The following is a 12110-nucleotide window of genomic DNA, read 5'->3' as shown; positions in this document are numbered from 1 at the left end:
TGTATACAAACAACAAATGTGCAGTTAAAATTGGGGACAAACAAACAAAATACTTCCCACAGGGGCGGGGGGTGACGCAGGGCTCGCCAATCTCACCGACCCTCTTTAATATTTACATAAATGAATTGGCAAAACTACTTGAACAATCTACAGCACCCGGCCTCACCCTATATGAATCCAAGGTTAAATTCCTCCTCTATGCAGACGACCTGGTTCTGCTGTCACCAACTAAGGAGGGTCTACAGCAGAACCTGGACCTGCTGGAGTCGTACTGCCAGACTTGGGCACTGACAATAAATCCCCAAAAAACCAAAGTCCTTGTGTTCCAGCAAAGATCCAAACATCAGGGACCCAAAACAAATTTCACACTAGGAACAACCAAAATTGAACAAACCACTAACTACACATACTTTGGCTTAAAAATCAGTTCTACGGGAAACTTCAAACTGGCTGTGAATGAACTGAAAGAGAAAGCAAGAAGGGCTTTCTATGCCATTAAAAAATCAATCCAAATAGATATCCCAATTAGCATTTGGCTAAAAAATTTCAAATCAGTAATTGAACCAATTGCACTCGATGGCAGTGAGGTATGGGGACCGCTAACACAACAAGAATTTGCAAAATGGGACAAACACCCAATTGAGATCCTACATGCAGAATTCTGTAAAAGTATCCTCCGGACTCAAAGGAAAACAGTAAACAATGCATGCAGGGTGGAACTAGGCCAATATCCATTAATAATCACTATCCAAAAAAGAGCCACCAAATTTTGGAATCACCTACAAATGAGCAACCCCCAATGCTATCACTACGACGCCCTGAAATGCCAAGAGCTGACCATAAAGAAGAATACCCTCAGTCAACTAGTCCTGGGGACTCAGTGAAGTAACTACTAACACTACTAACAATAACGAGCCCCAGGACAGTGACAGCGTAACACAAAGAATTCGACCCAACACAATCGTCGCTAAGCAAAAGGAAAAATATCTGACCTATTGGGCAGAAACAACAAAAACCCAAAGCAAACTCAATTGCTACCTGGCCCTAAACAGACAATACAACATAGCTGATTACCTGACCATGGTAAAGGATAACAAACTGAGAAGAACCTTGGCAAGGTACAGACTTAGCGAACATAGCCCAGCGATCGAAAAAGGCAGACACAGACAGACCAGGCTGCCAAGAGAGGACAGGATATGCTCTCACTGCAGTCAGGGAGTAGTGGAGACAGAGATGCACTTCCTCACAGCCTGTGGAAAATATCAGGGCATCAGGGAGAATTTCTACCAAAAATTCTCACAAATATGCCCTCAATTCAGAAACCTGAATGACAACCAAAAACTCCCATACCTACTGGGGGCGGAGAGAAGATGTATAACACTGGCGGCACACTATGTTACAGCTTGCCATGAACAGAGGGACAACCAGTAAACTAAGAAAAGAGTATATATAAATAATGCGAATGTATATTTATACACTCAGGGATATAACTGTTTATACACTGTATGAATAGAACTGCGTTTATGTGTTCAACCATAAATGTATTTTGATGCTTTGGCAACATAAGATGTACCTTATCATGCCAATAAAGCGATTTGAATTTGAATTTGAATTTGACTGGGGGGGAAGAGAGAGCGACTGGGGGGGGAAGAGAGAGCGACTGGGGGCGGGAAGAGAGAGCGACTGGGGGGAAGAGAGAGCGACTGGGGGGAAGAGAGAGAGCGACTGGGGGGAAGAGAGAGAGTGACTGGGGGGAAGAGAGAGCGCAACTGGGGGGGAAGAGAGAGCGACTGGGGGTAAGAGAGAGAGCGGGGGGAAGAGAGAGCGACTGGGGGGGAAGAGAGAGCGACTGGGGGGGAAGAGAGAGCGACTGGGGGGAAGAGAGAGAGCGACTGGGGGGAAGAGAGAGAGCGACTGGGGGGAAGAGGGGGGGAAGACGGGGGAAGAAGGGGAGGGGGGAAGAGGGGGGGAAGGGGAGGGGAAGGGGGGAAGGGGAGGGGGGGAAGAGGGGGAAGGGGGGAGCGGAAAGGGAGGGGGGAAGGCGAGGGAGGGGGGAGGGGGAAGGGGGGGAGGGGAGGAGGGGGAGGGGAGGGGCTAGGGGGGAAGGGGAGGGGGAAGGGGAGGGTGGGGGGAGGGCAGGGGGAGAGTCCCCGAGCCCCGCCCCCCCAATCACCCGAGGCCCGCCCCCCCATCTCCCGAGCCCCGCCTCCCCCGATCTCCCGAGCCCCGCCCCCCCGATCGCCCGAGCACCGCCCCCCCTGATATCCCGAGCCCCGCCCCCCGATCTCCCGAGCCCCGCCCCCCCGATCTCCGTAGCCACGCCCCCCCGATCTCCGCAGCCCCGACCCCCGACCCCCCGAGCCCCGCCCCCGCCGATCTCCGGAGCCCCGCCCCCCCCGATCTCCGGAGCCCCGCCCCCCCTGAGGGTGGCCCCCCCGATCTCCCGAGCCCCGCCCCCCCCGATCTGTAGTCCGGGCCCGCGATCTCCCGATGTCCCGCCCCGCGATCTCCCGATGTCCCGCCCCCCGATCTCCCGCCCCCCCGATCTCCCAATGTCCCGCCCCCCGCCCCCCCGATGTCCCGAGCCCCGCCCCCCGCCCTCCCGAGCAGCGGCGTCCCACTCTCCGGAGCCCCGCCCTCCCGCTCTCCGGAGCCCCGCCCTCCAGATCGCCGATTGCGGCTGAGAGACCCGCCCGCCGCCCGAGCCGAGCGCGGAACAGAGAGACGTCGCGTCTCAGCTGCTCCTGCTGCGCGCGCACCCTGAACCTCGTGGCTGACGCCGTTGCCCCGGGTAACGTGACGGGGGGCCGGGGGGGCGGGTGGGGGGGTTGGTGAGGAGCTTAGCAGAAGCCCTAGCTCGGGCCTGGCTGGGCAAGAAAGGCCCAGGCTTTCAGGCCTAACAAAAAAACGGGAATATGTAGGAAAAGGAATGTTCAGGTTAGAAAAATTATTTACAAATGAATGAAGTTTTTTTTACAACAATTTAATAAATTCAATTTTATTTTGCTGGAAATGTATATTTGAAAAGAAAGACGCAGAAAGCAGGAAAAAGAATGGAAGCAAGATGGCGGCCACTCACCTCGGTTCAGAACGATAAGGCCCGCCCACACACGCACCGATTGGTCGACCGTCAGGTCATCGAAGCGTAGGATTGGTCAATCGTCAAGTCACTCAACACGCAACTGTAGGATGGCACGCGCCAGGAAGCCGCCGTACGATTGGTCGACCTCGATGTCACACGGTCGCTAATGAGATGCTAATGAGCGGAACGCTGAACGTTTTTTGGATACTGCGGGCACGTTTTTTGTCCGGCCGAAACGTAAATACGCCTATGACCGGTCCGGAATCGCAAGCTTTCTTTTGACGTGGCACGCGCGTCGGTACGCTCTGTAACTTTCAAACGTATAGAGAACGGACGGACAGACAGACAGACAGACATCGGGACAGACAGAAGAGCTCTTTTATATATATAGATGAATCACCTTGAGTGTAATGGTGGTGCCTGTGACGTCAAATTAAAAAGCGGCCTATTGGAAACACGTTGGGATCACAATTTTTTTGCTCAGAATTGAACCTATATAATGCAAAATGGAACAATGTAATTGGTGCATCACAATAAACAATATCTTGTTATAAATGTTGGCTCATTAGTTCCCCAGTGTCAGAGGAAGAATTGTCTGACCCCTCATTTATTTCATGTAAGACACAGACACAGCTATTCATTTAGAATCAACCCGCAGATTGAAACTGAGATAAACACAGTGAGATAAAGGCAACATCGGAATACCTGGCGGAATAGACAGGAGAGATTAATCAATACAAAACAGCCTCAGGCTCCAAGAGGCAGTGACAGGTAGCTGATAGATATCAGTGAGAGGAGGTGGGTTAGTTGAGGTTTGATTTGGTTCCGTGTCTTAGCTGGGTACCTAGTAAATTCTGGGTTTGACTCCCATGAGGCTTTTTTGTCCTAATGAATCTCCAGGGGGTCGTTTCTTCTCTTGTGAAAGGGCTACAATCCTTTTAAATGTAACTGCGGTTGCACTAGTTCCCATTCTGGATTACGGCTCCAGTCGCTGTGGAACGTGGGTCAAATTTCACCGCTGTCAAAATTTCTGTCAGTACTGATTTTGGCATCTTCACCAAAAATCTACCTTTTCTAAGCAGCACCATTCGTGAATTGGCTGTGGTTGGGGTAGCGCTGAAGCAGTTGATGTGTGACGCCAGGATCGTATAATGGTCTAGTACTCCGCAATGTGGCCATAGCAAACTCGGTTCAAATCCAAATCATGGTATAGCTCACTTTTTATATGCTGTTCTCTGTGGCGCCTGCTGATAGAACACAGCGAAAAATCAATCTTCACTACATCAAACTGCATTTTTTTTATTGATGGTGAGAACCTATTTACTCCTTCAAACCCCGCGCTCTCACACGACTGAGCTTGATGCTCCATAATTCAAACCCGCCTCTTCTCCCAGCTTTTTCTTCCGTCCACAATCTATAGACCTTCTTTAGTTTCCTCCTTCCGTTTCTTTGTCACTTTCCTGCGGCATTACCTTAATCTAACATTCACTTTCACCTATTTACACTGTTAAGTTTGCTCTGCTACCACCACTGTCCCTGGCGGCACATGTCCCATTCGCAGCAATCTGAATTGATGCTTTGAAACCAGTCGATACATTTAGACCTGCGGGACCGCTCGACAGACAAGTATTTCGAAAGCAGGGCTGGCCTTTGGAAGCAAAATAACCTGATTGCACGAGACATTTTCTTGGCCTGATGGATAAGGCGTCTGACGTTGTTGCTAATCGTAATCAGGATTGCTGCCAGTCATGGATCATTCTATGTCTGTCTAAAACGGGTTTGCTCAGATTCTTGCTTTGGTGTTTTATAGTTGCGAGAAATCCCGGGTTCAAATCCCGGACGAGCCCCGCTAAATTTTAGTCAAAACTCAGCTTCTTACAGCCAATCGACATTGCAGAAAACAAAATTACTTTCCATTAAAAACATGCGATTTCTTGTCATTTTGCCCATATCTTTCGAAATCATAGAGCTTCACAGAAGCAACTGAAAACCAACCAACTGAGAAAAGTTAAAGTCTCCCAGGTGTATTCTGCTCGGTGTATCATTGGACGTCTTGGACTCCGTGTTCGATTCCGGCCAATGCAGGAACTTTACATTTTGCTTTCTGCACCCATGAGCTCGCCTGAATTGGGATAAACTTACATTCAGCGTCAATCTTCTTGAAACACCCTCTTCCCTGAATATTAGTCAGTCCTGCTTTCTCTAGCGCTGAAAGGATGTGAGAAGCTGGCTGGTGAATTGGTCCTATGGGTGCTGAATTCAAACCGTACAGGGTTCTGTACTGGCCGGGAATCAAACCGGCTTGACCAGCCTTCCTGGTCTGACTAAAAGGGGTGCACACCTCATCTTTCGATCAGGGACATTACTGCCTTCCTGAAGATCGGAATGCATTTTGAATGCAGAAGCTGATTCTACATTTTCAGCATTGTCGATCTAGGTGCACGGGCAGGACAAGCAGTAAAGGGGACGTCCCTGTGGCGTATTTCTGTTTGGATGCAAAAAGCAGGAAATGGAATGGCTGAGTTGATGTAGACGGGAGACGAGAGGTTAAGACGATGGAATTCTAATCCATTGTGCTTATTTATTGTGTTGAATGTTTGATGCTGATAAACCTTCCCAGCATTTGACTGAATCTTACATAAAATTAGCTTTCAATTCTAATCTCGTCCAAACCACTGGTCTTGGCCCCTTCATTGTTCATATCTTCTTTAAATTAACACGGACCATTGGAATTCTTCACCTTCTCGAATGAAGGTGAGACAGAGATCGTGAATCAGAGAGAGCACTTTTTCCTTCTTCCGTCAGTTCGTTCGACTGGAGTGAAATAACGGAGATAAAAAAAGATGACATCCAAACAGAAACAATGTGCACGTAAGTCCTCTTCACCGCAAGTCCTGCCCATTACACCCGGATCCACAACGTTGAAAAAGTACAGCCAGCTTCTGTGCACAAAATAAATTTAGATATTTCCGTTACATGATGTCAGTGATTGTTAGAAATGGTCAGATGTAAAACAGGTCCGATCCAGGTTGGAACCCAGTGTGCAAACCGACCGTGGAAGACTGGAAACTACAAATTTCTGATAACATTATAATACACATCAAAGTTAAACACCTTATCCATTATGTGATGCGATTATTATTATCTGATTTCTTATTGATCTTGAAATTCCCCTGAATTAACTGACTGGCAGAATCGCGTTAACTCGACGGGATCAGCTTGGCTCATCCTTGGGCTGAGTGGCGAGTGGTGCAATCAAATTCTGCAACTGAATCATTAATGTTCTTGAAGGATGGGAAACTGCCCCTACACTTCCTGTCACACAATCGGCCCCAGTCACATTCCACATTAATGATGCTTAATCCCCTCTGAGATGGACTGACGAAATATTTTCAAGAAGGAGGCTCATCGTCTGCTAAGCAGAAAAGTCAATCTGCTGGACGTCCAGCTCTGCCAGACTGCATGTTCTTTCAGACAGCTTTCCAACTGGACACAGGCATCCAACTGCCGTGCGAACATTGCTGACTAGTTCAAGTCAACAATATTAGACTCTCTTTACAAAACTAGTTTTGAATCTACGACTTATATTATCAAATAAGATATTGCAGAATTAATAGCTCAGCATTGTCGTCTGTCTCAGCATCCTGATATAATATACTCTGGAATAGTCAACTGTACTGAAAATGTTGCGTTATTTCACTGTGGCAGCGAAGAAGCATTTGAGTAGAGACATTGGCCACGAAGTTACACCATTCCTTGCCCTATATGCCTGGCTGGAGAGATGGTGCAGGAGGGAGGGGGATTAGATTCCTGAGGCATTGGCACCATTTCTGGAGAAGGTGGGATCTGTACAAGCTGAATGGGTTACACCTCGAGAGCCAGAACCAATATTCACGTGGGGTGGTTTGCTAGTGCTGTTGGGGAGTGTTTAATCTAGCTTGGCAGAGGGATGGGCACCAGAATATAGGAGTACAAAAGAGGAATAAGGTGCATAAAAATTGAGTGTGTTGGATAGTCCTAGAGATGAAAGTAGTACTAGAGGAGGAAGAAGTACAATTTTAGATAGGAGCCGACTAAGCAAGACTACGAAAAAGTTAAAAATTGGTTTAGAATGCATGTACATAAAAGCACAAAGTGTGGTGAATAAGGTTGGTGAATGCAAGCACAATTAGTCGTGTGGCAAAATGATGTTGCGGCAACAACCGAAACATGGCTTAAAAACGGTAAGGACTTGGCATTTAATATTCAAGGAGACAAGGTGTTCAGAAATAATATGGAAGGAAAAATGGGAGATGGGGTGACAGTGCTGATTAAGGAAGACATTGTAGTGTTGGAAAGGGAAGATGTTCTTGAGGGGCCAGGGACAGAATCCATTTGGTTAGAGTTGAGAAGCAAAATAGGTGTGATCACGGTATTGGTGTTATTCTACAGGCCCCCAAATAGTGAGAGGGAGGCAGAGGAGCAAAACTGCAGGGAAGTCGCAGAGATATGCAAGAGCTATAGAGTGGTGATATTGGGGGACTTTAATTACCCAAATATCGATTGGAATAATGCCAGAGTAAAGGGAAAGGAGGAGGAGGAAGTTCTGAAATGCGTTCAGGAGAATTTCCTTGACCAATATGTTCTTGGCCCAAGTAGGAAGGAGGCTTTGTTGGATCTGATGCTGGAGAATGAGGTGTGCCAGGTCGACCAAGTGTCTGTGGGAGAACAATTGTGTAGGAGTGATCATTGTATCATAAGATTTAGATTAGCAATGGAGAGGAGCAAGGAACAATCTAGAGTGGAACTTCTAAATTGGAATAGGGCAACTTCAATGGGAAGCGAAAGGATCCAGCCAGATTAAAATTGAACCAAAGGATAACAGTAAAGCTGTAACGGAACAATGGGTGAACTTTAAGGAGGAGATGTTCCAAATACAGGTTAGATACATTCCAACAAGAGGGAAGGGTAAGGGAACCAAAGCAAGGGCTCCTTGGATGATGAAGGAGATAGAGAAGATGATGAAACAAAAAAAGAGTGTGTATGATGAATGTCAGGTGAATTCTTCAACGGTGAAGCAGACCAAATACAATAAGTTGAGAGGGGAAATGAAGATGAAAATAAGGTTGGCAAAGAGAGAATATGAGAGTAGAATGGCGGTTAACATAAAAGCGAAACCCAAAATTCTTCTACCAGAATGTGAACAGTAAGCGGGTAGTAAGAGGCACGGTGGGGCCTATTAGGGACAATGAAGGTGATATATGCTTAGAGGCGCAGGGCAAGGCTAGAATATTCAATGAGTCATTTGTATCTGTGTTTGCTAAGGAGGTCGATGCTGACAAAATATCAGTAGAAGTGGAAAAGGTACAAGCAATGGAAGGGGTGAAAATTGATAAACAGGATGTACTAGATAGGCTGGGTCTTCTTACAGTGGATAAGTCGCCTGGTCCAGATGGCCTGCATGCCAGGTTGCTAAGGGAATTGGGGGAGGAGCTAGCGGAAGTGCTTGCCATAATTTTACAATCTTCCCTAGATGCGGTGGAAGTGCCAGAGGATTGGATATTGGCAAATGTGGCAGCATTGTTCAAGAAAAAGTCTAAGGACAAGCTTAACAACTACAGGCCGGCCACTTTAACATCAGTGGCGGGTAAAGCTTTAGAAACAATAATCCAGTCTAAAATTAACGGGCACATGGAGAGGTTTAAGCTAATTAAGGAGAGCCAACACGGATTTGTAAAGGGCAGATCGTGTTTGCGTAATCTAATTGAATTTTTTGATGAAGTAACAGGGAGGATTGGTGAAGGGAATGCAATGGATGTTGTCTACATTGATTTACAGAAGGCAATTGACAAAGTACCATATAGAAGGCTAGTTGACAAAATTGAGGCTCGTGGAATAGGTGGGTCGGTGACAGCTTGGATAAGAAATGGGCTATCTGCAGTTCTCTTCCATTTTTCTTCTTTTCCTCCATATAACTTGATTCCCTTCCCAGCAACACCGTGTAGATCTGTGAGGGTGCCAGTCAGTTCCTTTTTGTAACCTCTAGATGGCGCCTTCACTTGTTTTGTTCCTTTGTTAATTGTCCTAGTCTCTGGTGTTCATTGTTCCTAACCCTGTGTTAGTTTTTAAACAGCCTGTTAGCTGTTTATGGGTGGCACCTGGTTTTCTTGGTATATAAGTTCTGTTGTTATTTCACTCTTTGCTCAGTCCTCACTAGGGTGAACCAGGGAGTTAGTCTTGTCAATGTTCCTTGTCTTGACTAGGTTCTCTGTGTGACTAGCCTTTCCTCTATGGCAGCTTGCCTTCACAAGCTGGCTGCCATAGTTCTCTTGAGCTATGTATCTAAGTCTGTGTTCTAGTTCTCTCGAGTTATGTATCTAAGTCTGTGCCATAGTTCTCTCGAGTTATGTATCTAAGTCTGTGTTCTAGTTCTCTCGAGCTATGTACCTAAGTCTGTGTTCTAGTTCTCTCGAGCTATGTATCTAAGTCTGTGTTCTTGTCTCTGGATTTAAGATGTATTTAAGTCTTGTTCTGTTGAGCTGCTTGTCTTGGTAAGGTGCTGTTTGGACTAGCGTGTTGCTATGTGGGAGCCGTTGGGATCTTGTCTTGAGCTTTGCATTGGTAAGCCGATTACCCTTGGGGTAGCTTGTCTGGAGTTTAGCCTCAGCAAGCCGGTTGCCCCTTGTGGTAGCTTGTCGCAAGCTCAGTATAGACAAGTGGGCTTCCTCATGGAAGCTGTCCTGAGTTCCTATCTTGACTAGCTGTCTTGTAACTTGTCTCTAGTTTTTATGTTTCTGTCTCGAGTTCTCTTGTCTCTAGTTCTTATGTATATTGCTGTGTCTCTTGTGTTAATCTGGTTATGTGTGAATTTAGTAAAGTTCAAACAAAGTACTGTATATTTGTCTTTTGTCTGGTTTCTGCACTTGGGTCCAGAACCTACCTCGCCCGGAGAGCACGGCCTCGTATTTATACGGCCCCGTGGCTCCCCAACCCCGACAGATCTCAGTCTTGGAAGCAACAATTGACCCCCAGCATCCAAAGCCTTTTCGGATAGGGAGTTCTGGATTTCTAAAACCTATGAGAGAGAAGTTGCTTTCGGATTTAATGTCTAAATGGCCCGGCTCTAATTTTGAGGTTATGACCCTTGTCTTTGATTCCACAACCAGAGGAAATAGTTGATCTCCATGTACCCTATTAATCCATTTAACATGTTAAACACCACAATCCGATCACCCCTCAATCTTTTAAACTCACGTGAACAAAAGGCAGCTTTATACAATCAATCCTCATAATTTAACGCTGTAAGTCTCGGTGTTAATCTGGGAAATCTGCGCTGCACAACTCCAAGGCCAATATATCCTTCCTGCATGCTGTGCCCAGAACAGAACACAATACTCCAGATGTGGGCCACCTAGAACTTTGTAAACTGGAGAATATCATCCTCCTCTTTAGTATTCCAGCCCTCTTGAGGTAAAGGCCAACCTGTTTTGGAAAGTGTGCAGAGGAAAACCACTAGACTAATTCCCAGTATAAAGCAGTTTAGTTGTCAAGATCGGCTGAACGAGTTGCGTGTCGACACTTTACAGAAGCCTAGACTGAGGGTTGATCTGATCGATGTTTATAAGATGATGAAGAGTAGCTTTAGTTCCAGTTCACAATTCGTTCCAATTAAATATTTGAGGGAGGACCAGTGTGACAATTTTAAGTTGTATAAGGCCAGATCTTGATCAGATGTCTGGAGGTGGTTCCTTTCCCAGAGAATAGTGGAACTCTGGAACAATCTGCCGGCTCGGGCAGCGGACACCGATTCGCTGAATTTCTTCAAGCGAGAGCTGGACCTGTTTCTGACTGGGGCAGATTCACCTCGTACAACAGCTCGGTCCTGCGAGGAATACAGGGCCAGGGTGATTTCCTGGGCTAATTCCGCTCACCTAGATGGGTCAGAGAGGAATTTCCCCGAACAGAAACCGAGATGAAATGGACACAAGCTGTCTGAAAGGCCGGCTGATGGGGTGTTGGTGGCAGAGAAATTCTATAATGGCTGAACGACTACGGTGCCAGCGGCTCGTTGTTTTGGTGGTGTGATTCTCGCTATGGGGTTTCACTGATTGATATGTGAGAGGTCTCATGTACAAATCACGGACACGTGCAATATGTTCCCATTTGTAGTGAAAAACCATCAGTTTATAGTGCAGCGCAACACATCTCGCCTCGTGCTTGCTGGCACATTTATGTATTAATAATGACGCACGCCTTTAATGCATCATTATTTCCCAGCAATGTCAGGCTCCATAATCATAATTGATCATAAGCTGCCATTCAGCGATTATGTTTTTTTCTAAAGTTAGACTCAAAATGAAAAGGTCCTGGTTCGCTCCGGGTTTCAATAGCCTCCCACGAGCCTATAATGTCCGATTCTCCCAGTTATTCACACAGAAATTGTTGCCCTGCCAATCCAGGTCAGTAAGCGCAGGGGTGATGGCTGGACGGGACTTGGTGTGAGTAAGGAAACGGGCAGGCAGAATTACTTGAGTTTTCCGAAGGATAGAACGTAGAAGGCCGGCCAGGCGTCCATTGGAATCGTCAAGTTGGTTGTGTTCTCTTCTGGGTACCGTACGCAGGAAGGATATATTGGCCTTGGAATGGTGCAGCGCAGATTTACCAGATTAATACCGAGGCGTACAGGGTTCCATTATGATGATTAATTTGGCTTCTGTTCTCTTGAATTTAGAAGACTGATGTGTGATCAGATCATGGTGTTTTAAGTATTAAAAGGTTTAATAGTGTAGATAGAGTTAAACAACTTCCTCTGACGAGGAAAAAAGTACAAAGGGGAAAAACTTAAAACTACAGCCAGTCCATTCAAAAGTCAAATCCGATAGCATCTTTTCACATAAAGGTTTGTAGGAATCGGGAACTCTCTCCCCGATAAGTCCGTGGATGCTGAGGGTCAATTGTTGCTACCAAGACTGAGATCGACGCGTTGTTGTTAGGAAAGGGGATCAAGTTATATGTAGGTGTGGTGCAGATCAGCCATGATCTAATGTAA

Source organism: Somniosus microcephalus, unplaced genomic scaffold (assembly GCF_052327205.1).
Source record: "Somniosus microcephalus isolate GS21.2 unplaced genomic scaffold, FLI_Smic_1.0 unresolved_chr1, whole genome shotgun sequence".
NCBI classification, from domain to species: Eukaryota; Metazoa; Chordata; class Chondrichthyes; order Squaliformes; family Somniosidae; genus Somniosus; species Somniosus microcephalus.
Note: the sequence above shows the minus strand (reverse complement) of the source record.